We start from the raw sequence: 25,910 nt of genomic DNA on the forward strand, positions 1-25,910 counted from the left end.
CAGGATTCTTTCTGCCTTATTTCAAGTTTCGGATAATTCTCCTTAACGAAGGCAGAATATAAGTAGAGAGCAGTAGTGGAAACAAACATCATTAAAACTGAAGGAAGAGCTGGGATGACAGTTTCATACACTCAAGTGTACTATTAGGAGAAAAACAACACTCAGCTATGGACTGAATAAGAGAAGATAAGGTTCATCTGCAATCTAAGAAATATAGGATTGAGCAGATAATTTTTACAGGATTAGAAATATGTTGAGCATCAATTTTTTTTCTATTTGCTCAAAAGCCTTGTGGTAGGCTACAAACAGATTAATAATGTGGTAGGAAATCACTTTTGAGAATTACTGATTCCATGGAAAAAATAAATCAAGAGCTACATACGAAAAGGAATTTGATTTATTTGGTGCTGTTTTCCTTAGAGAAATATAAAATGCTCAATATTTGCTATTTTTAATTAAGAGCTATCTAATATGTTTAATACAACCAATATGTGCTGAAAATATATTTGACCCTTCAATTTCATGTTTACGCAGGTTGCAATGGAAGAAAGGGACAGAAAGGTAGGAAAAGACCGAGAAATGTAAAAGAGAGTAGAAAGAAGAAACATGAGTAAACTACCAGACAGGAACAGAAGAAACAAAACCAAAGGTTAAGAGGAACATTGGAAGGGAACAGTTGAGACAGTGGGAATCAGGAAAAGTCCCAAACAAGGCGAAGCAACATACAGAAGAGATTTAAAAAGAGATGAGGTTAAAAGAGCAAAGTGGGAAGGTATAGGCAAAGATATGGCAGTTGAGAATTAAAAGCAAGTTGAAATCTCCATTCCCTGACGATTCATTTGCTCTGTGGATTTCTTTGTCTCCTTGTTAGAAGCAGTGGTCAGTTACTGACTATCATTCAAAGTTCTTCAGTTACTCTATTAACCCAGAGGGGAGAAATTATCTAATCCATAAGGGAATGCCATGCTGCCTAAATGAACTCTAGCTGGAGTCCCAGACTGATTCCCTAAGGTAAGAGGTTTCTGCTCCCAGGGAAACTTAGCAGCTGAGAAGCGGTGGCCACATGGCAGACCCAGCCAGGCCTTCACCCAACGATGTGACCTGAGCAAGTTTCAAGGCCCCTGGCCATCTTCTCCTGTGGCAATAATAATGTGCCCATATATTGCAAGGAGAGAATAAGATCAAGTAAAATGACAGAAGAGAATGTGTTACCAGGTGTTGGGCAGCCTCTGGTCCCCAGGCAGTGACGGAACAGGTTAGGGCCACATCCTCAAAGCAGCAGGACACTCCAGTGACTCTCATTCCAAAGCCCCTTCTGCTCTCCTGCCCCTCTGACTAAACCTTCTCCCACTTTCCTCTGGGCTCCAAACACAACCAAAGAGGTTAATAAATGCAAGTTAGAGAGCGGCGCCTTGCAAGTTTTCTGCTTTTAATTTCTGTTTAATGACTTATTGGCCAGAACACTATCACATCATCTTACTTAACAGCCTTTCCCTGACAATAAACTGTGCTTGGCGCCCACCTCGGCCCACAAACCCTACAATTAAGCGAACATTTGTCCTCGCAAGCTTGACAGAAACAGGAGTCGGAGGCAGGCTGAGAGGAGCCCGGATTTATTAAAGTAATAAATAACCTGGAAGCCCCCACCAAGGCTCTGCCTCCCCCTTCTTATTTACTTCCTTTTTGTGCCTTCTGGGATGGGGAGATGGGAGACTTAATTGCTTGGAAAGAAAGTTGCGTAAGAACAACATGCACTCTCAACCCAGAAACAATAAAATAAAACTGGGAGGCTGTAGGGCTACAACTTAATAACAGCTCTGCTGCTGGCTGGGCTGGGCTTCTTGGCAAGCCTTCACTCATTCTGTTTCTAGAAGAGCAACACTCACTCCTGCACATAAATGCACTCAGAGGGCAGAGTCCTCCAGCTGGCCAGAGGGAGGCCCTCTAAGATGAGGTTCTTCTTCACCTTGTTGCTTTTCCCACCTCCTTTTATTTTAAGAATCTTTTAAAATCATTTGGCAAATATTATCTTAAGTGTAGAAATCCCCAGATATTATTTTGGACTTAACATTTTTAAATGTCATTTTTATTCCTACATATTCCTTCTCACTTGGTCATGAATTTTTAGATTATTACCACATAATATACTTACATGGCTCAGTTACAACTTATCTAACCAGAACTCATTTTTCTATAATATTGTTATACCCAAAACATTATATTATATAAAAGCATTAAGAAGCAAAACAGTTTTCTAGACAGTCAAAATAGATGTGATATATACATACTATATACATACATACACACACACTTTATTTTACACACAATTCTCACAAATATATTTATGTGCTAAGTCTCCAATCTAGAAAATAATAATCTTCCCTACAGTTTAATTTTTTGAGATAAGGCACTCCTCATCCTACTTCCTTTGTCCAAACTGAGCTTGTGAAAGTCACATAACACAAAATTAGCCATTTTAAAGTGAATGTTTGAGTAGCATTTAGCATATTAACAATGGTGTGCAACCACCACTGCTATCTAGTTCCCAAACATTTTAATCATCGCTAAATAAAACCCTATACCATTACGCAATTACTCCTCATTACTCCCTACTCCAGCCACTGGCAACTACCAGTCTGCGTTCTGTCTCTATGGATTTACCGATTTTATATATGTCAGGTAAATGGAGTCATAACATGTGACCTTTTGTGTCTGGCTCCTTTTACTTAGATCAGTGTTTATGAGGTTCATCCACATTGTAGTGTGTATCAGTACTTCATTCCTTTTTATGGCTGAATAATATTTAATTGTGTGGATATACCAATTTTTTTTTAATCCATTGATTAAAATTGGGTTGTTTTCAATTTTTTGACTACTGTGAATAGTGCTGCTATGCACATTTGTGTACAAGTATTTATCTGAACACCCGTTTTCAATTCTTTGGGGTAAATACCTAGAAGTGGAATTGATGGATCATATGATAATTTTATGTTTAACATTTTTTTTCTACAGAGCTTGTTATTTTTTTAATTTTCATTTCATATTGGGATATAGTTGATTTACAATGTTGTGTTAGTTTCAGGTGTACAGCGAAGTGATTCAGTTATACATTTACAAGTAATTATTCTTTTTCAAATTCTTTTTCCATTTAGGTTATTACAGAATATTGAGCAGAGTTCTCTGTGTTATACAGTAGGTCCTTGTTGGTTATATATTTTAAATATAGAAGTGTGTACATGTCAATCCAAAACTCCCAATCAATCCCTCCCCCCACCCTTTCCCCTAGTAATCATAAGTTTTTTCTCTAAGCCTGTGAGTGTTTCTGTTTTGTAGATAAGTTCTTTTGTATCACTTTTTTAGATTCTGCATATAAGTGATATCATATGATATTTGTCTTTCTCTGTCTGATTTACTTCACTTAGAATGATAATCTCCAGATCCATCCATGTTGCTGCAAATGGCATTATTTCATTCTTTTCAATGGCTGAGTAGTATGCCATTGTATATATGTACCACATCTTCTTTATCCATTGATCTTTTGATGGACATTTAGGTTGCCTCCATGTCCTGGCTATTGTAAAAAGTGCTGCAATGAATATTGCGGTGCATCTATCCTTTCGAACCATGTTTTTCTCTGGATATATGCCCAGGAGTGGGATGGCTGGATCATATATGAACTCTTTTTATTTTTTTAAGGAACCTCCATATTATTCCCATAGTGGCTATACCAATTTACATTCCCAACAACAGTGTAGGAGGGTTCCCTTTTCTCCACACCCTCTCCAGCATTTGTTTGTAGACATTTTGATGATGGTTATTCTGATTGTTGTTAGGTGATATCTCATTGTAGCTTTGATTTACATTTCTCTAATACTTAGTGATGTTGAGCAACTTTTCATGTACCTCTTGGCCATCTCTATGTCTTCTTTGGAGAAATTTATATTCAAATCTTCTGCCCATTTTTGGATTGGGTTGTTTGTTTTTCTGATATTGAGCTGCATGAGCTGTTTGTAAATTTTAGAGATTAATCCCTTGTTGGTTGCATCGTTTGCAAATATTTCCTCCCATTCTGTGGGTTGTCTTTTCATTTTGTTTATGGTTTCCTTTGCTGTGCAACAGCTTTTGAGTTTAATTAGGTCCCATTTGTTTATTTTTGTTTTTATTTCCATTACTCTAGGAGATGGATCAAAAAAGATTTTGATGTGATTTATGTCACAGAGTGTTCTGCCTATATTTTCCTCTAAGAGTTTTATAGTATCCAGACTTACATTTAGGTCTTTAATCCATTTTGAGTTTATTTTTTGTATGGTGTTAAAGAATGTTCTAATTTCATTTTTTTACATGTAGCTATCCAGTTTTCCCAGCACCATTTATTTTTATTTATTTATTTATTTTTACATCTTTATTGGAGTATAATTGCTTTACAATGGTGTGTTAGTTTCTGCTTTATAACAAAGTGAATCAGTTATACATATACATATGTTCCCATATCTCTTCCCTCTTGCGTCTCCTTCCCTCCCACCCTCCCTATCCCACCCCTCCAGGCGGTCACAAAACACCGAGCTGATCTCCCTGTGCTATGAGGCTGCTTCCCACTAGCTATCTACCTTACGTTTGGTAGCCAGCACCATTTACTGAAAACAGTCTTTTTTCCATTGTATAGTCTTGCCTCCTTTGTCATAAATTAATTGACCATAGGTGTGTGGGTTTATTTCTGGGTTTTCTATCCTGTTCTATTGATCTATATTTCTATTTTTGTGCTAGTAACATACTGTTTTCATGACTGTAGCTTTGTAATATAATGTGAAGTCAGGGAGCCTGATTCCCAAGATTGCTTTGGCTTTTCAGGGTCTTTTGTATCTCCATACACATTTTAAAATTTTTTGTTCTAGTTCTGTTAAAATTGCCATTGGTAATTAAATAGAGATTGCATTAAATCTGTAGATTGCCTTGGGTAGTATAGTCATTTTGACAATACTGATTCATCCAATCTAAGAACATGGTATATCTTTCCATGTGTCACCTTCAATTTCTTTAATCAGCATCTTATATTTTTCAGTGTACAGGTTTTTGGCTCCTTAGATAAGTTTATCTTTCTAGGTATTTTATTCTTTTTGATGTGATGGTAAATGGGATTGTTTCTTTAATTTCTTAGTTGTTAGTGTATAGAAATGCAAGAGATTTCTGTGTGTTCATTTTGTATTCTTCAACTTTACCAAATTCATTGATGAGCTCTAGTAGTTTTCTAGTAGCATCTTTGGAATTTCCTATGTATAATATCATTTCGTCTGCAAACAGTGACAATTTTATTTCCTTTCCAATTTGGATTTCTTTTACTTCTTTTTCTTCTCTGACTGCCGTGGCTAAGACCTGCAAAATTATATTGAATAAAAGTGGCGAGAATGAATATCCTTGTCTTCTTCCTGATCTTAGAGGAAATGCTTTCAGCTTTTCACCATTGAGTATGATGTTAGCTCTGGGTTTGTCATGTATGGCCTTCATTATGTTGAGGTATGTTCCCTCTATGCCCATTCTCTGTAGAATTTTTATCATAAATATGTGTTGAATTTTGTCAAAAGCTTTTTCTGCATCTATTGAGATGATCTTATGGTTTTTATTCTTCAGTTTGTTGATGTGGTGTATCACACTGATTGATTTGCAGATATTGAAAAATCCTTGCATTCCTGGCATAAATCCCACTTCATCATGGTGTATGATCCTTTTAGTGTATTGTTGGATTTGGATTCCTAGTATTTTGTTGAGGATTTTTGCATCTATGTTCATCAGTGTTATTGGTCTGTAATTTTCTTTTTCATGGTATCTTTGTCCGGTTTTGGTATCAGGGCAATGGTGGCCTCATAGAATGAGCTTGGAAGTTTTCCTACGGCTGCAATTTTTTGGAATAGCTTCAGAAGGATAGGTGTTAACTTTGGTAGAATTCACCTGTGAAGTCATCTGGTCCTGCAGTTTTGTTTGTTGGGAGTTTTTTAATCACAATTTCAATTTTAGTACTTGTGATTGGTCTGTTCAAATTTTCTATTTATTCCAGTTCAGTCTTCAGAGATTTTTCCTTTCTAGGAATTTGTCCATTTCTTCTAGGTTGTCCATTTTATTGGCATATAGTTTTGTAGTCTCTCATGACCTTTTGTATTTCTGTGGTGTCTGTTGTAACTTCTCCTTTCTTCTTTCTAATTTTACTGAATTGAGCCCTCTCCCATTTTTCTTGATGAGTCTGGCTAAAGATTTATCAACTTTGTTTATCTTTTCAAAGAACCAGCTTTTTGTTTCATTGATCTTTTCTATTGTTTTCTTTGTCTCTTTATGATTTCTTTCCTTCTACTAACTTTGGGTTTTGTTTGTTCTTCTTTCTCTGGTTGATTTAGGAGCAAGGTTAGATTGTTTGTGATTTTTCTTGTTTCCTGAGGTAAGACTGTATTGCTATAAACTTCCCTCTTAGAACTGCTTTTGCTGCATCCCATAGGTTTTGGATCATTGTGCTTTCATTTTCATTTGTCTCTAGGTATTTTTTGATTCCCTCTTTGACTTCTTCAGTGATCCATTGGTTGTTTTGTGACATATTGTTTAACTTCCACGTGTTTGTGTTTTTTACAGTTTTTTCTTGTCGTTGATTTCTAATCTCGTAACACTGTGGTCAGAAAAGGTGCTTGATATGATTTCAATTTTCTTGAATTTACTGAGTCTCACTTTGTGGCCCAGCATGTGATCAATCCTGGGGAATGTTGCATGTTCACTTGAGAAGAATCTGTATTCTGCTGCTTTGGGATGGAATGCTCTATAAATATCAGTTAAGTCCATCTAGTCTAATGTATCATTTAAGGCCTGTGTTTCCCTTACTGATTTTCTGTCTGGATGATCTCTACATTGATGAAATTGGGGTATTAAAATCCCCCACTATTATTGTGTTACTCTTCCATTTCTCCTTTTATGGCTGATAGCATTTGCCTTATATATTGAGGTGCTCCTATGTTGGGTGCATATATATTTACAACTGTTATATCTTCTTCTTGGATTGATCCCTTGATCATTATGTAGTGTTCTTCTTTGTCTCTTGTAACTGTCTTTATTTTAAAGTCTATATTGTTTGATATGAGAATACTTTCTTTTGATTTCCATTTGTATGGAATAACTTTTTCAATCGCTTCACTTTCAGTCTGTATGTGTCCCTAGATCTGAAGTGGCTCTCTTGTAGACAACATATACATGGGTCTTGTCTTTGTATCCATTCAGCCAGTCTATGTCTTTTGGTTGGAGCATTTAATCCATTTACCTTTAAGGTAATTATTGATATGTATGTTCTTACTGCCATTTTGTTAATTGCTTTGGATTTGTTTGAAGGTCTTTTTTCTTCTCTCTCTCTTTTGTTCTCTTCTCTTGTGATTTGATGACTAACTTTAGTGTTGTGTTTGGATTCCTTTTTCTTTTGTGTGTGTGTATCTATTGTAGATTTTTGGTTTGTGGTTACCATGTGGATTTGATATAGTATTCTATATATAAACAAGATTGTTTTAAGATGCTAGTCTTTTAATTTCAAATGCATTTCCAATATCCTGCATTTGTGGTCTCCTCTTCTCACAATTGCTGGTTTTGATATCTCTGTATGAAGATGATTTCCTACCTTTACTGTGTGTTTGCCTTTACTGAAGAGCTTTCCCATTAGGACTTTTCTCATTTCTAGTTTTGGGCTTTTCTTTTTCACCTAGAGAAGTTCCTTTAGCATACAAAGCTCGTCTGGTGATACTGAATTCTCTTAGCTTTTGCTTGTCTGTGAAGCTTTGTTTTTTCTGTTGAATCCAAATGAGAGCCTTGATGAGTAGAGTGTTCTTGGTTGTAGGTTCTTCCCTTTCATCACTTTAAATATATTGTGCCACTCCCTTCTGGCCTGCAGAGTTTCTGCTGAGAACTCAGCTGATAACCTTATGGGGATTCCCTTGTATGTTATTTGTTGCTTTTCCCTTGTTGCTTTTAATTTCTTTTTGGCTTTAATTTTTGTCAATTTGAGTACTGTGTGTCTCAGCATATTCCTCCTTGGGTTTATCCTGTCTGGGACTCTCTGCACTTCCTGGATTTTGTAACTGTTTCCTTTCCCATGTTAGGGAAGTTTTCAGCTATTATCTCTTCCAATATTTTCTCAGGTCTTTTCTCTCTCTCTCTTCTCCTCCTGGGACCCCTATAATGCAAATGTTTTTGTGTTTGACATTGTCCCAGAGGTCTCTTAGACTGTCCTCAATTCTTTTCATTCTTTTTTCTTCATTGTGTTCCATGGCAGTAATTTCCACCACTGTGTCTTCTAATTCACTTATCTATTCTTCTGCCTCAGTCATTCTGCTATTGATTTCTTCTAGTGTATTTTTCATTTCAGCTATTGTACTGTTCATCTCTGTTTGTTTGTTCTTTAATTCTTTTAGGTCTTTGTTAAATATTTCTTGTATCTTCTTGATCTGTGCCTCCATTCTTTTTCCAAGATCTTTGATCACCTTTACTATCATTACTCTGAATTTTTTTTTAGGTAAATTGCCTATCTCCACTTCAGTTAGTTGTTCTTCTGGGGTTTTATCTTCTTCCTTCATCTGGGACATATTCCTCTGCCATCTCATTTTGTCTAACTTTCTGTGATTGTGGTTCTTCCATTCTGCAGACTGCAATATTGTAGTTTTTATTTTTTCTGCTGTCTGCCCCCTGATGGATGAGGTTGTCTAAGAGGCTTGTGCAGGTTTCCTGGTGGGAGGGACTAGTTCCCACCTACTGGTGGGTGGAGCTGGGTCTTGTCCCTATGAAGGGTAGAGCCATGTCAAGGGACATGTCAAGAAGTCTGTGAGCTCAGTAGGACTTTAAGGAACCTGACTGCTTATGGGTGAGGCTGTGTTCCCACCCTGTTGTTTGATTGGCCTGAGGCATCCCAGCACTGCAGCTCACAGGCTGTTGGGTGGGGCCAGGTCTTAGGTAAATGGCAGCCTCCAGGAGGACTCATGCCAATGAGTACTCACCAGAACTACCACCGCCAGTGTCTTTGTCCCCTAGGTGAGCCACAGCTGCCCCCACCTCTGCAGGAAACCCTCCAATACTAACAGGTAGGTCTGGCCCAGTCTCTTATGAGGTCCCTGCTTTTTTCCCTGGGTCCTGGTGCACAGGGGACTTTGTGTGTTCCCTCCAAGAGTGGAATTTCTGTTTCCCCCAGTCCTGTGGAATTCCTGCAATCAAACCCCTCTGGCCTTCAAAGCCAGATACTCTGGGGGTTCTTCCTCCCATTGCCAGACCCTCAGGCTGGGTAGCCTGATGTGGGGCTCAGAACTTTCACTCCCATGGGAGAACTTCTGTGGCATAATTATTTTCCAGTCTGTGGGTCACCCCCCCGGTGAGTATGGGATTTGTTTTTATCATGATTGCACACCTCCTGTGGTCTTGTTGTGGCTTCTTCTTTGTCTTTCAATGTAGGAGATCTTTTCTGGTAGGTTCCAGCATTTTTTTGTCAATGGTTGTTCAGCAGTTAGTTGTGATTTTGGTGTTTTCATAAAAAGCGGTGAGCTCACATCCTTCTCCTCCACCATCTTGGCTCTACCTCCTATATTTAACTTTTTGAGAAAACAACAAGCTGTATTCCACAGCAGCTGAATGATTTTGCATCACAACTAGCCATGTACAAGGGTTCCAATTTCTCCAATTTTATTTCACACACTATTCTCCCTAATATGTTTATGTACTTTCCCAGCCTTAGTCTGGAAAGCAGTAATCCTTGCAAGGCTCCCTACTAGGGGCTGGTCACTCCTTTTTCTACTTCTCTTGTCCAAGTTAAGTTTGTTCCCAGAAATGCACCTAGTATCAATGTGCCTACTTATGGCATCTCACAGAATTACCCCAAAGCTGAAAATTTCCATTCAAACTTAGGCAAAGTTGCTGTGAGCAAACCTTGATTTTTTTTTTTAATGTCAACTTCTAAAAAAGATATTATCTTATGCAAAGTCCTTCAAATTTTCACATACATATTACAACCTGGATTCCAGATAGTCTCATTCAGGGCTGTCATTATTAAGCCCTTATGGATAATTGTACTGTAAGTTATTGAAATGAGATGGAACCCATTTATTATAAAGAAAACTAAGCAGATTAAAAATCAAGGTAATTACTTACTGAATCACTTAAAAGATAAAAAGTAAGAAAGGAAACAATCAGAATATATTGTAGACATAGAATTTAAATACAATTATTAATTTAACCAAAAATTATAAGATTGTATCAGAAGGATAGGGAGAGGAAACCAAGGAGTTGGTGGTGCAAGAGAGGTAAATTGTCAATACCTTAAAAGAAAGACAACAGGTAATGTCTACAGTTGATGGATCAAAAGATAGCAATGTACATAAATGTTTCAGTTATTTATTGATGTAAAAAGTATTACCCCAAAACTTTGCAGTTTAAAACAGCAACCATCATTTTATTATTTCTCACATATATGGAGTTGATTCTGCCAGTTTGTTGTGACCTCAGCTGAGGCTGTTGGCTGGAACACCCACACATAGCCTCTTTATATGCCATGAATTTCCTTATAATGTGGTGGCCTCAGACTTTTTACGTGGTAGCTCAAGCCTTCAAGTGTCCTAAGAGGGTCATGTGTATGCCAAGATAATTTTTTATGACCTAGTCATGGAAGTCACATAGTGTCACTTCCAACATAGTCACAGGAATACCCTGATTCAAGGAAAGAAAATATAGAGAAGTACCAATGGGAGAAGTACCAAGGTTACATTGCAAAAAGAGTGCATGAGTTGGAGATCTTACTGAGGCCATCTTGAAAAACATAATTTGTCACACATATTATTTTGAAAATGTTAAAGCTGGAAGGAAAACTAAGAGTCTTAAGCCTTTGCTTCTGGTGAGGAAAATTGGGACAACATTTTGAAACTATCTTATTTCTCAAAATAGTTACATATGTAACTTTGATGAAATTGTTTTAATTGTTTTAAAAAATAAAGAAGCTGATATTCCTCTCTAAATGGGTACATAAAATCCGAGGGGTTCCAGAGACATATAGTTGGATTATGTCAGAGCCATCTGAGCTCTGTATCTCATTGAGCACTCTGAATAGGCATCACAGCTCAAACCACAGACCTAAAAAGTCAGCATTAGTTGTTTGGATCAGTCTTCATATATGACAGTAAGACCGCTCCATTCCATGACATGTGTATCAACCACGAACACGGCCTGAGCCCCTAGTATGTGAATACTACTGAATCAGGCACAGAGGGAGTCAATGATTAAATCCCATGGCCAATATATGTCTGGGTATAAGAGCTCCAAAAAGCTATCTTAGGGATGTTGTCCTTTGAGATATTACCAAAAAATATATTGAAACTTTTAGAATGAAATAATACCATTTGCAGCAACATAGATAGACCTAGAGATTATCACACCAAGTGAGGTAAACTAGACAGAGAAAGACAAATACCATATGATATAACTTATATGTGGAATCTAAAATATGACACAAATGAACATATCTACAAAACAGAAACAGACTCACAGACATAGAGAACAGACTTGTGGTTGCCAAGGGGATTAACAGATGCAAATTAGTATATATAGAATGAATAAAAAACAAGGTCTTACTGTATAGCACAGGGAACTATATTCAATATCCTGTGATAAGCCATAATGGAAAAAAATATGAAGAAGAATGTATATTATATTTATAACCGAATAACCTTGCTGTATATAAGAAATTAGCACAGCATTGTAAATCAACTATACTTCAATAAAATAAATTTTAAAAAAAGAATAGCTGGAAAGAAAAATATATATATATATTGAAACTTTGAATCCTTGAACCAAAGGAACCATAAATTGATACAAAAAGATCATTTCGTTATTCAAATTTTTTCTTTGCTGTTTTCTGTTTTTTTCAAACCATTTTCTCTGAGATCATTGTGCTTGACCAGGCTAAAATGTTGAGTGTGGTGACTACTGTGGGAATTAGGAGAGTTCTGAAGTCCCTGCTCAAATATCAGGGATCTGGAATCAAAGCCAATTTAATTGGTAGTTTTTCTCATGCCCTGCCAATATTTTTCTTAATCTATTAAACAGAGACACCTAATTATAACCTGCAATTCTTTTCTTTTGGAATGTTTTTTTTCACCTTGCCCCCACCCCGAACACAATTGATATAAATTATAAGGCATCAATGCATTTCAATATCTGCCAAGTCTACAGATGTTACACAGGAGAGGGAGGCCCTAAATGTTTATAGTTGTACCAGAAAGTCTAGAAAAACTTCACTCCCCCACTATGTTAATGAGGAACCACCCAGTGCAACTATTTCTGAATTAAGATCACATAGTACAAGTGGTTGCAATGTATTAAGGCGCTGATATTGGAAAGGAATTGTGAAATGTTGCAGTGGAGAAAATGTTTTTCTCTTCCTTATATAAGCCTTGTTCATAAGTCATATAACAGAGATAAGATGGCTATGTCTACATCCTGGCTTCTACATCATATCACTATATCAATATTTCTCAGAATTATATGAGTCAGATAGTTCTTCGACTACTTATAGTTTACTCCTGGGCTGCTGCAAAAGGAGTCCTGGTTTGAGGATCTGGAAACAAGAGCTCCATTTTCAAAAAAGGACTACTAATATGAAAACACAACACTCTTTATCTGTAAATGACCCCAGCTCTATCACTTCATATAACACTGAATAAGTCATCTGAGCCCTTTGAGCCTGACTTTCCTGAACTATGACACATGAAGAATAATATCTTCCTTGGTTATTTGACTGCATTGTATTAATACTTTCATCTGCACCTCAGTTTCCTTTCTCCATATGTAAAATGAGAGATTTTTGATGTCTAAACATCCTTCTAAATAACATTCTCTGCATCTGTGAAAGTAAAATTAAGCATTATGAGTATTGGATGCATGGTATTATTGTATGAAGGAGAAAGGAAGTTTAGCTTTAAAAATATTCCAGTAGCTATTGAATTTATCTTTGGAAAAGCAGTAAGATTTAGTGGAAATGAGAGAAGACCTGATTTATTTCCATTGACTCTTGGAGAAAGCTAAGAACAGACATTGGACAGTTGTTCTAGCTGCATCTTTTAGCATTATTGGCATTAAGTATTAATTCTAGAATGAAAGTAGGTATAGAAGAAATATATATATATAGATAGATAGATAGATAGATAGATAGATAGATAGATAGATAGATAGATAGATTGTTTGGTGATAAGTATTTATCAAAGATTATCATCAACACCTGTAACTTCATTTGAAACTAGTGTTCTCTCATTTCCTCACACCTCCACCCCAAACAGCATTTTCTTATTTTTGTGTGTGTGATTTTTCCCCCTTTTAAGGATGCCCATGGGACTTCTGCTTCTGCTCAAGATGGAGTAACAGGAACCAGATTTTTCCCCCTTCTGAAACAATTTTTAGAAAAGTAGTGTATAAACAATTTTAAAGAGATTGAACATCAAGGAAAGAGCAATCTGAGATGATTAGAGAGAACAGAGCCCAGCAGTTATAGGGGGCTGGGAATAGTACCTGTTTCCATATGCTGGATTGGAAAATCCTCATAATTCAGGACACAATTTGTAGAATATTTGAAATGGTCTTGCTTCATTAGTGGGGAATAATTATACCTAGACAAAATGCTATTATCACACCTAACAAATTTTAAAAGTCATACCCCAAAGGATCAAACTATTTCTGAGAAATTCAACTGTATACTAAAACAGAGTATAAAAAATTTGTAAGAATATAAAAATATCTAACCCACCCCCCCAAAATATAAAACTCACAATGTCTGGCATCCAATCATAGAAGCCAGAAAATACAACCCCTAATGAGGAGAAATATCACCCAGTGGAAACTAACCCATAACTAACACAAATGTTACAATTAGCAAACAAGAACATTAAAATAGTTATTATAATGACTAGAAAACCCTGACATAACACAAAAAACAGCCATAAGAGACTCTGACAGGTAGAAAGGATGCAAGGACTTGAGGAACAACATGACAGTGAGTTCCCTGGGTTTTCTTTCTGTCTCCCATATATCCCAGAGAAGATGCTAGAGAAGCTGGAACTCCAGAACTCCAGACAGGTACAAAGTTCCAAGAAAAACTGTTCTCTCTGGTCAGTGGATTCAGAAAATATAACCCTAACAAAATAGAAAATAAACACCAATGGAAAACCACTCACATTTCCTCCTTTCTGCAGTTTCAGTAGAACCAAGCAGACACTTGATTACCCAACCCCCACCCAGTGGTAAAAGGAGGTGGCATTTCAATTCCCCACTAGGGTAGTGATAGCAGGACTAAGCAGGGGCTGGGCTTACATGACTATGCAGCAGCAGCAAGAAGGTACAAGTTGGTGTTTAATTTCCTCGAGCGAGATGTCAGCAGAAACAACCAGAGCTTACTGTGCACCCCACTTGTGTGCAGTGAGGCCGCGTGAGGAAGCACTTCTCTTTTGTCAGGGTGCTGTCACCAGGGCCTAGTAGGGAACAAAACACAGGGTGACTGCCTGCTAAAAAAAGAAGATTAAATAGGATCCAGAGTCTTACAACATATTACCAAAAATTTCCAGGTTACAATTGAAAACTAGTCTTCATACCAAGAACAAGGACAATCACAAATTGAATGAGAAAAGACTCAACAGATAGCAACACTAAGATGACTCAGATGTTGGAATTATCTGACAAGGATTTTAAAGCAGCCATTATAAAAATCTTCCTTCAGCAACTGTGAACACTCTTGAAACAAATGAAAAATAGAAAATCTCAGCAAAGAAATAGAAGATATAAAAAATAACCAAAGAAAAAATGTAGAAATTAAAAATACAATAACCTAAGTAAAAAAACTCTCACTGGCCAGGCTTGAAAGTAAACTGGAGACAAGAGAGGAAAAATATCAGTGAACTCAAAGATCAATAGAAATTGCTCAAAATGAACAGCAGAGAGAAAAAGAGATTAAAACAAACAAACAAACAAACAAACAAAAAAACTGAAGTGAGTTTCAGGGACCTCTAGGACAATATCAAAATATCTAATATTTGTATCACTGGAATTACAGGAGAGGAAAAGTGGGGAGTTGAAACAATATTCAAAGATATAATGACTGAAAATATCTCAAATTTACTGAAAAGCACAGACATACTAATTTAAGATTAGTGAACTGTACACAGAATAAAGCCAAAGAAATTCACACCAAGACATACCATAATCAAACTTCTTAAAACCTAAGACCAAGAAAAACTCTTGAGAGAAGCTACTCTTACCTATAGTGCATAAAAACTATTCGACTGACAGCAGATTTCTCATTGAAACCATGGAAACCATAAAGAAGTGACCAAAAAACGGCACAACTTTTTTGGTGCTAAAATCAAAGACCAGTCAACAATGAACTCTATCTAGTGAAAATATTTTTTAGCAATGAAGGGGAAACAAAGTCATTTTCAGAATAAATAAAACTAAGAGAATTTTTTTGCAAACAAACCTGTTCTTAAATAGTGACTAAAGGAACTTTTCTAAACAGAAAGGAAGGGATAACAGAACAGAAAGAGACGTGAACTTAAGAAAGGAAGAAAGAACAATGGAATGGGTAAAAATAGGGGTAAGTATAATACACTATTCTTTCCCTTGTGAGTTTTTAAAAATTATATTTGATGGATGAAGCAAAAATTATAACATCATTTGATGTTGTACTCACTGTGCGCAGAGGAGATACTAGAGACTTTTACGTTCTAAAAGTGGGAAATATAAAGGAACCTAAATGAAAATAAAGTTTTTGCATTTCATTCAAAGTGATAAAATGTTGATACAAATAGACTGTGATATATTACATATATATTTTTTAATACCTAGAGGCAACCACTAAAAAACAGTTGTATTTAAAAAACACTAGAAATAAATGAAAATGGAATTTTAAAAAATAAGTTCAAGTAACTTGCAAGAAGAAAAGGTAGGGTAAAAAGAAGAACAAGAAACAGAACAAGTAGACAGAAAACAATAAAATAGCAAGCTTAAGCACTAACACTTTTAAAAGTTAGCTATATTCCAGATGTTCAAAAAAATAAATAGAGATGTAAAATTAGAGTCCTTAGGGGAAGAGACAGAAAAATATTTGAAGAAATAATGACTGAAACTTTTCAAAATTTGATGAAAAGTATATACTCACAGGTCCAAGAATCACAACAAATTCCAAACATAAGAACATGAAGAAAATTAAACCAAGGTATATCATAATCAAAGTTTTCAAAAGTAGTAATAAAAAGAAACATATTTCCCCGACCTCATTTAGAGTTAAATTATAAATAGATAACAGAATGACTTTTAGAAACTACTCCATTATTTGCAAACTAAATAATATACTTCTAAATAACCCATGAATTAAAGAAGAAATCAAGAGAGAAATTATCAATTTTGAACTGAGTGAAAGTGTAAAAGCAACATATCAAATTGTATGAGACATAACTAGAGCAGTATTTAAAATGAAATTTATGGCACAAGTTGCCTATGTTAGAAAAAAACAAAAGTCTCAAATTAATGACCTTAACTTCCATTGAAAGACTAGAAAAAGAAGGATAAATGAAACAAAATGTAAACAGAAGGGAAGTAATAAAGATTGCAGTAGAAAGATATGGATTCTGAGATTTGAGAGGCACAATAGGTCTCAAGCAAGACAAATAAAAATAAATCCATACTAGGCATTTCCTAGTGAAGCTACAGACTATATCAGAAAAAGAGAAATTCCAACTGCTACCAGAAAGAAATGACTGTCTCTCTATAAAAGAATGATAATTAGACTAATAATATTTTTATAAGCAATAATAGATGCCAGAAGACAAATGCTAATATCTTCAAAGTAGGTAGAAATTACCATCAGACTAAATTTTGACAGGGAACTAAATGATCATTCAAGAGTAAAGTGCAAAATAAAAACATTTTCAGAAATACAGAAACCGGAAGTGTTGACTATTTAAAAATTCTTAATAAAATACCTATATAAGAGATATACTTCTACAAGAAGAAGATTAAACCCATGACAAAGAAGCAGAATGCAAGAAGCAAAGGAGATGTTAAACACATTAGGAAACATAAATATGTATTGAGGATTAAAAAGAGAAAAGATGATGATTAAACTTTGGAGAGTGTTTCAGAGCAGGAAATATACTAATTAATTTTAACCTTTTTTAGGGAAATTATACATGTTTAAAATGTAAGATTAACCACCAGTAGAATGCAAATCATGTGGATAACTCGCAAAGTAGTAGTAGAAGTAAAAATGGATTTTGAAACTGCCAGTCAGTCTAACAGAGGCAAAAAGGAGAAGGGGAAGAAGAAGCAAAAATGACAGGCCTGCAAAAATCTGAAAGAAGAGACTTTCTTCCATGTTTCCTAAGTTACCCCTCTTGATACTCTTCTTTCTTCAACCTTACAAACTTGGATTCCATGTCATTTTTTGTGAGTTTGTGTGTTGTATTCCAATGTCATTCTTCTATTTACCTTACAGAAATATAAACACTTCAAGACAGGATCAATACCCATTCCAAGGAAAATGAGTTCTCCATTTCTGACATCAGTATATGTAGGGAATCATAAAAGTCTCCAATAAGAACATCCATGTGGAAAAAAGTGAGCTTCAGAAAAATCCATGGCTGTTTAGAATCTGTAGTCATCAAACACATTAATAGTTCTATCATATAATCTCAAGCTGCATGCAATCTTAGGAACAATCTAATTCAATTGCTTTGTATTTACATATAAGGATATTGATGCTTAGGGAGAAAGGTGACTTTCTCTATTTAGAAGCAGAGCCTCCCTTGAAATCCAGAGGCTTCTTATACATGCAGAGACTACAAGAAGGAAGAGAAAAAAAAAATCAAGTTTTTGTGTTAGTGTAAGACAGTTTTAAAATAGGCCTAAAAAGCATGTCTTTTAAAAGAAGTAAAAGACAAAATAAACTGGGGGACAATATTTGCAAAAAGACATGTATCCAAAATATATAAAGAAGGGAGTTCCCTGGTGGCCTAGTGGTTAGGATCCGGGCTTTTACTGCCATGGCCCAGGTTCAATCTCTGGTCAGGGAACTGAGACCCCGCAAGCCACATGGTGCAGCTGAAAAAACAACAACAACATATATATACATATATTTAATATATATGCTTAATTTTAATATTTAATTTTATAAATATAACTTTAATATATATTTTTAAATTTATATATATTTTTGATATATGTATATATAAAACAAAGAACTCTTAAAACTCAACAGTAAGAAAACAATTCAAATAAAAAAATGGACAAAAGATCAGTACAGACACCTCACCAAAGAAGATAGCAGGTGGCAAATAAAAATGAAAAGATGTTCAACTGCAAACTAAAACAACAATAAGATACAATAATAAGATAACACTACACCCCTATTAGAACGGCCTTCTTACAAGGATGTGGAGCATCAGGAACCAGCATCAATGCTGGTGGGAATGCAAAATGGTACAGCCGCTTTGGAAGACAGTTCAGCAATTTCTTACAAAGCTAAACGTTCATTATCATGTGATCCAACAATTGCACTCTTAGGTATTTACCAAATGACTTAGAAACTTATGTCCGAACACAAAGTTGCACACAAATGGTTATAGTAGCTTTATTCATAGTTGCCAAAAATTGGAAGAAATGAAGATGTTATTTCAACAGGTGAATGGATAAACAAACTGATACATCCATGCATTATTATTCAGCAAGTAAAAAAAAAAGAGCTATCAGCCACACAAAGATATGGAGGAATTTAAAATCCATATTACTAAGGAAAATAAAGTCAGTCTAAAAAGGCTAATTGGAACTCTATGGTTCCAATTATATGACATTCTGGAAAAGGCAAAAGGACAGGGGAAAAAAATGAGTCATTACCAAGGGTTGGTGACTGTGGGAGAGAGGAATGAATAGACAGAGCTGTTAAAAAGAAAACCACAGGCCGAAAATGGCATCAGTTGTCTAATGTCCAGGATATCAAATGCAGATTTAATACCTAACTAATTGCAGTTTCAACCTTCCCTAGAAATGTTATCTTAATCAGACTGTTTGGAATTTTCTAGTCAGCACCAATAAGGCAATCTGTCAAATGGGCCCTCTCCACCCCACCAGAGGAAGAAGAGGCATGATAAAGCCTGTGTCATTCCCTTCACCCCCAAAAAGATGTCCTGGCCTAAATATAATCTTTTCTTTTGCTAATAGCTTCCTTGCCCCACCCCTCTTCCTATAAAAAACTTCCACTTTGTACAACCCTTCTGAGCACTCTTCTAGTTACTAGATGGGATGCTGCCCGACTCATGAATCATCTAATGAAGCCAATTAGATCTTCAAATTACTCTCTTAAATCGTGTTTTTTTCTAACAGAGCACAGGGAATTATGATGGTGAAACTATTCTTCATGATGCTATAATGGTGGATACATAGCAGTATACATTTGTGAAACCCTACAGAACTATATAACTCAAAGAACTAGGGAACCCTAATTAAGCTATGGACTTTAGTTAAGAATAATGTGTATCAGTATTGTTCCTCAATTGTAACAAATGTACCACACTACAAGATTAATAATAGGGGAAAAGGGGGAAGAGGAGATTATGGGAACTCTCTACATTTTCTGTGTAAATTTTCTGTAAACCTAAAATTGCTTTAAAAAGATTTCCATTAAATATAAAAAACAAGATTCTTTTTTATAAAAAAATCTAGCTCAATGGTAAGCAGGACAGGAATATTTATCATCCAAACTATCAGCAAAGAGATAGCTGTGCAGTAACCCAGACTAAACCCAAGTACAGGCCAATATTTGTTTATATTTATAAACAATAGCTTTTTTAAAAAATAATATTTGGAATAGAGCATATTAATTGAACAAAAGAAGCCAGAATTCCACATACTATTATATTTTTTCTAGGATATTCACAAATGAGAGACAATGAAGTTTCAAAACAGTATTTCTTTTTATGACTTATTCTGAGTTACTATTGCCAAAGCCTCATCCAAAGGGTATGATTTTTCTTCCAGCAGTATTATTTTCAATTGTTTATCCTTGTTTCTATGTCCATGTTTTGTCTGGAATGTCAGATTTCTTTCTTTATACCCATCTCAATTTTAATCACGTAAACCAAAGTGTTTAAAAAAATGATCTAATCTTCAGAAATTTGCTTTATAAATGTGGCCTTCAAAAGGCTGCTATTCCAGGAATACCGTGTTCAGATCTGCACCTTAATACTAACCACACTAAATTACGGCTGAGCAGAGAGAAGTCAAGGAAGACCACAGAACTTTTTTTTTTTTTTTTTTGCACAGGCTCTGGACGCACAGGCTCAGCGGCCATGTCTCACAGGCCCAGCCGCTCTGCGGCATGTGGGATCTTAGATGGACTCTCAACCACTGCACCACCAGGGAAGCTGGACAACAGAACTTTTAATGAGGCTTTGTTCTTTCAGTTATTTAAGGGTTGGGGGAGAAATTCTTGCAGTATTGTATACTGAGAAACAAGATCCGTGAACAGCAGGCACAACGCCAAGCCTCTAGCTTAGTGGGCAGCGCCATCTAGTGGAAAGACTTTGTTCGGTTTTACCAGCAATGAGCTGGTTTCAGTAGTCATTTAACTCTGCATCCCCATCTCATGCATAAAATTGGGGTAAGAGTGCCTGCTCTATTTATTTACTCTCTCAGCTACAGGGGTTAAAATACAAAGCAATGCAAAGCCTCGGGGTCTTTATTACTAGTTCATAGCTTCACTTGAAAGATGAAAGTTAATTTTTGCTCTAATTCTAACAGCAGACTCATCAAGATCCCATGAATTTAGGTAAGTTTGGTTGAAGCCTAATAGTTTTCTCCCCTTCTAGGATTGTGGCACATATTAACCTAATCAATGCATCTGAAAATTAATGAAGTGACTGGTTACAGTCCAATAACTTGTATATTGCATGCAGCCACACAAGCCATTTATGAAGGAAAATTATGGCCCAAGGTCTGATATAATCCCAGGTAAGTCTCAGAGGAGGCCATGAAGGGAGACCCCATTTTCAGTTAGAAAACAGCCAAAAGTAGACTTAGACTTCACCTAGCTTGGTGATGAGGTCAGGCCAAAGCCTCTACCTCCCTTGATGTGCCCTGTCTGAGGCCCTCTAATTACCTTTTCTTGCCTCTGGGCCTCCTTTGTTTCCTCCTCTCTCATTCATATTCAAAACCATGCCTGGAAGCCTTGAACAGATATGCAAAGTGTTTCTTAAATGTAGACAATTGAAATATAAATGTTTCTCCCATATGCTATTCATTATTTTACAGGTTCCTCCAAGCATTCTCTGTATATATAGTGACTTAAATGGTGACTGTAAAATGTGAAGAGAATTTTTCCCCCAGTTTTTCTGTTCCTGCTTCTAATTCTCTATCCCCCTCTCCAAGTATATTTCAATAAGGAAGAACTGCATAAGACACATTTTGCTTATCTTTATTATTATTATTACTATTATTATTTTAGTGAGATTGCAAAGAACCAGATCTTTCAGTCCAATCCCTGCCACTAATCACCCATGTGATCCTGGTTAAACTGCCTTAACCCCTGGGCCTCAGTTTCTTCATCTGTGGAATGGAGATCAGAGTAACTTATGAGAAGCATCAGCAATGCCTGGCACATAGGAAGAGCTTAGTAACAAATATTTTAAATACTTGGGGAGGGGGTACCTTTTAAAAATATAAAGTGTGGCCAGTTTACTGGTAAGGGAGAAAGAGCTCAATGCAGAAAACTATCAGTGTTCTCAAAGGAGAGAAACTCTGGAAGATGTTGTGGAGGACCCTGAGACTCCAAGCAATTCCCTGACCCATCACAAAACAAGCAGTGCCTTAGTGCTCTTAGTGGATATTAGTACACGTGTAATCGGCAATGAATGTGTATGTCATTTTCAGGGAGACAACTCTCTGTGGGTCTTTCTTGTTGCTGCATATCTTGTAAGTAGAGGCACTGACTCTCTTTGTTCTAGACTATCTTTTTTTTTTAATTGAAGTATAGCTAAGTTACACTATTGTGTTAGTTTCAGGTGTACAGCATAGTGATTCCGCTTTTTTGCAGATAATATTCCATTATAGGTTATTATAAAATATTGAGTATAATTCCCTGTGCTATACAGTAAATCCTTGTTGTTCATCTATTTTATGTATAGTAGTTTGTATCTGTTAATTCCATACTCCTAATTTGTGCCCCCCCCCACCCAGATTATCTTTTTAAGGATGTTTGTATAACAACTAGCCTTAGAAGATCTCTTCCTCCAAAGCTAAGGGCAGGTTTGCTTACTGCCCAGTATAATAAAGATAATAACTGCCTCTGTGGTAAAAGTTGAGAAGATTTACTTGCAGCCCATTATAAAATGCGTGGTTTCCTAAATTTAGGAGTTTTCAGCCATGATGCCTACCGCTATCTGTGCAGCACCTCCTGGGCTGCCAGTGTTGCTTTAGAACTTGAGGCCAAGGGGAATGGACACTAACATAAAGCTTCTGCTGCTCGCTGTGCTGTGAGCAATGAGGTCCTTTGTCTCTGAGTCAGGACACTTGAGTCTTCCACCAGGGCCCATGAAACTGTGGTTGACCAACCTGTTAGCTTGCAAGTAGGGAAAAAAATCTCAAACCCCTCACATTTGTTGACATGGTTGCTTCGAGTCTGTGTTCTAACCCCCAAAATGAGTCCTCCAGATGAGCATATTAGGTGGCCAAGTATGAAAACTCAATGAAATGAGACTCTATCTCCACTTAAAACTCATTTGGGAAACTCAAACTCGATGAAATCAACTATTTGATAATAGAAAAATCATTGCTTATCTGAATTAGACCACTTTTCTCTTTAAACTGAAGCCAACTTGTGTGTAAACACCTGTATGTGTAGCTTGAATTGTCCTTTTATTTGAGTTTTCCTCATTCCCAAAAGGGAGAAAGCAAATGTGAGGTATTAAACAGAAATATCACCTTGGTTTCCAATATAAACCAGGAATATTATATGCACATTTCAAATTCTTCAATGTTTCTCCATTTTACAAAATGCAAAATTGGAGCTCAGAGATGTTAAATACTTTGCCCAGATCACACAGCTAGCAAGTTGCAGAGCTGGATTAAGAACTGAATTCTGTCCGATTCTAAGTAGATTTTGCTCTACCATATTATTCTTCCAGAAGAGGTAGGACAGAGGGCAATCCTCAAGGAGATGAGTGAGCTTCCCTGACCTCTTCTCTCTCCCTCTTCTGTCCTACTGCCTGAAATTCCATCATTAGAGAGCAGAGGCAGTAGCTATATCATAGGGGTGGAAAGCACTTCAAGGGAGATGAACCCTCATATCTTGGGGCTGAGGCTTATTGTGGCTTTAAATGCCTTACAGTGCTGAATATCAGTTTTATCATCTGTACAACATACCTAATAAAAACTGTCCTTATCACATAGGGCTTCTGTAAGTGTGAAAGAAAAATCAGAATGAGGTAATATGTGCAAAAGCACTTTCTCAACCAGGTTTGCTTTTGTTGCAGAAGTTCTTAAGGAGCTCCAATTTTTTAATCTTTGATACTTTAGGTTTTCAAGACTGTCCATTTAAAACTCAATAGAAGGGAGGTGCATTTTAAATAACCAGTGAACTGCAAGGCCCAAAATAAACCTCTGAGGATTAGGATACACTGTAGTCTGCAGGTGGGCAGTAACAAAAGAGAAAGAGGTGGGAGGGCCCCTATTTCACTAATTTGCCCACATCCAGCATTGACCCCAAAAGGTCGCACAACCCAAGTGCAATAAGAACGTAGGACTAAGAGTGAGCCAAATCCCCTGAGCTTTTCATCTTCATTTCATGTATTAATTTCTTTTCCAAATATAAGCTAGAACACTAAATCATCTAAGAGCATCTGTCTGATAAAAGATATGCAAATATCTTTATAAATATACTGTATCATCTATAATGTTGACAAGTCAGATAAATGCACCAACTTTCACTTAAAACTCTAAATTCCAAATACAGGAGGCAAATACAGAGATTTTATACATACATACACACACATACAATCCATTTCATTTTCAGCTCCACAGATTGTTACAAATTGCGTATATTATTCATAGATTCTTCAGTCTCAACCCACCTTCATGTACAAACCAGACTCAGATATTAGAGGAACTTCCAATGCCAAGACTTGAATTTTGAAAACAGTAGATTATCAGAATTGTTAGAAAGTACTCCGGAAGTGCAATTAGGGCACATATCATCTCTTGATGTGTTCAGTAACAACAATGACAAATATCCAAACAAAATAAAAACAACAGAAAATAAACCTGGTCAAACATTCGCCAAGCAAGAGCCCGCTCTGCAGCTGCAGCCCTGGGCCACCTGCTACTCTCCAACCACAGGCTCCATTAACTATTCCTTTTTGTCTCCTTAATAAATATTTGGGATGTGAAGCCCCCAAAGGCAGTGGGAGGCACCCCTGAGGAAAGTGGGATGACTGCACAGAGGGGACCCTGATGAGTAACTGACTAGGCAGCTCTCACTTGGTCCAAGCGAGCCCTGAGCTGGGAGTCCTGGGAGATGATGGATGGTTCACACTGACTTTCTGAAAGGAAGGTGCCTGTGTAGAGAAGTCCCAATTTGCAGTTCTTTTGTTCTTGTGTTTTTGTGAGCATTGACCTCCTCCTCCTTCCTCCTTGTTTCCTTCCTTCCCCCTCCCTCAGGCTTTCCTTTGCCACATAATTCTATAATGCCAAGAGAAAGTCAGAATAAAAAGAAAGAATAATCAGGGTCGAAAGACCAGAGGGGCCATCTCTGATCTGCTGATGAGGCTGTGGGCTTCAAAGTATTTGACAAGACATCAATGGAATCGATGTGCAGAACATCCCGTGTTTTACATGCAGCTCTTGGGAGAGAGGAGACATAGCCAACGGGATCTGATAGCATGTGAAGGCTGATCTGGTCAGCAAGGCTCCTGAAGCTGGCAGACAGGGAGGCCAGCGGAAGCTGGAGAGAGCCCAGGCAGGCAAGTAAGCAGAAAGAACAATCAAGGCAGGTGGATAACCATCACAGTGCTTATTAGTTCAGGTTGCAGGGGTCTTTTATCTGATTGTAAAGAATGTGCTAATCTTATAAAATTTGGAAAACATAGGACTCCTAAAACAGGGGAGGACTTTTGTTGAATTACGGTAAGTCCCCCACATACGAACATTCAAGTTGCAAATTTTCAAGATGTGAACATTCATGCCAGTCCCTGTATGCCAGCTGTTGTACTGTACTACTGTACTTTTTCAAGGTATTGTACTGTCAGATTAAAAATGTTTTCTTTATTTTTTGTGTTTGTTTTTTATGTAAGCATTATCTGTGTGAAAAGTATTATAAACCTATTACAATACAGTGCTATATAGCCGACTGTGTTAGTTCAGCACCTAAGCTAACTTTGTTGGACTTACAAACAAATTGGACTTAACGAACATACTCTCGGGATGGAAGTTGTTTGTATGTAGGGCACTTACTGTACTTGGGTTGTGTCTGCATACTCTGCACCTTTCAGAAGCCTAAAAACACAGAACATGATCGCTGTTCAAGGTCTAAAATGGACGATAACTCAACTGCTGACAGGTAATGTGTTGGCACCTTAATTTCTATTGGGCTCCAGAATCCCTTTGAAATCTCAGCCAATCATTTAGATACTGTTGAGGCATAAACTTGGATTTTAAAAGTTCACCTACTTCACTGAGTAAAGGGTTAATTACTGTATATATTTAAGAAGACAGTATATTCCATCGACTGTTTCTTCCAGTCTAGCCAAATGCATAATTTTAATATCTCACTTGTCTGGCTATTCAGCATTTCCTCTTCATGAAGCCTAGCTTGAAGAAATTTCAGTAATAATGTT

The sequence above is a fragment of the Globicephala melas genome, chromosome 13 (assembly GCF_963455315.2).
Source record: "Globicephala melas chromosome 13, mGloMel1.2, whole genome shotgun sequence".
NCBI classification, from domain to species: domain Eukaryota; kingdom Metazoa; phylum Chordata; class Mammalia; order Artiodactyla; family Delphinidae; genus Globicephala; species Globicephala melas.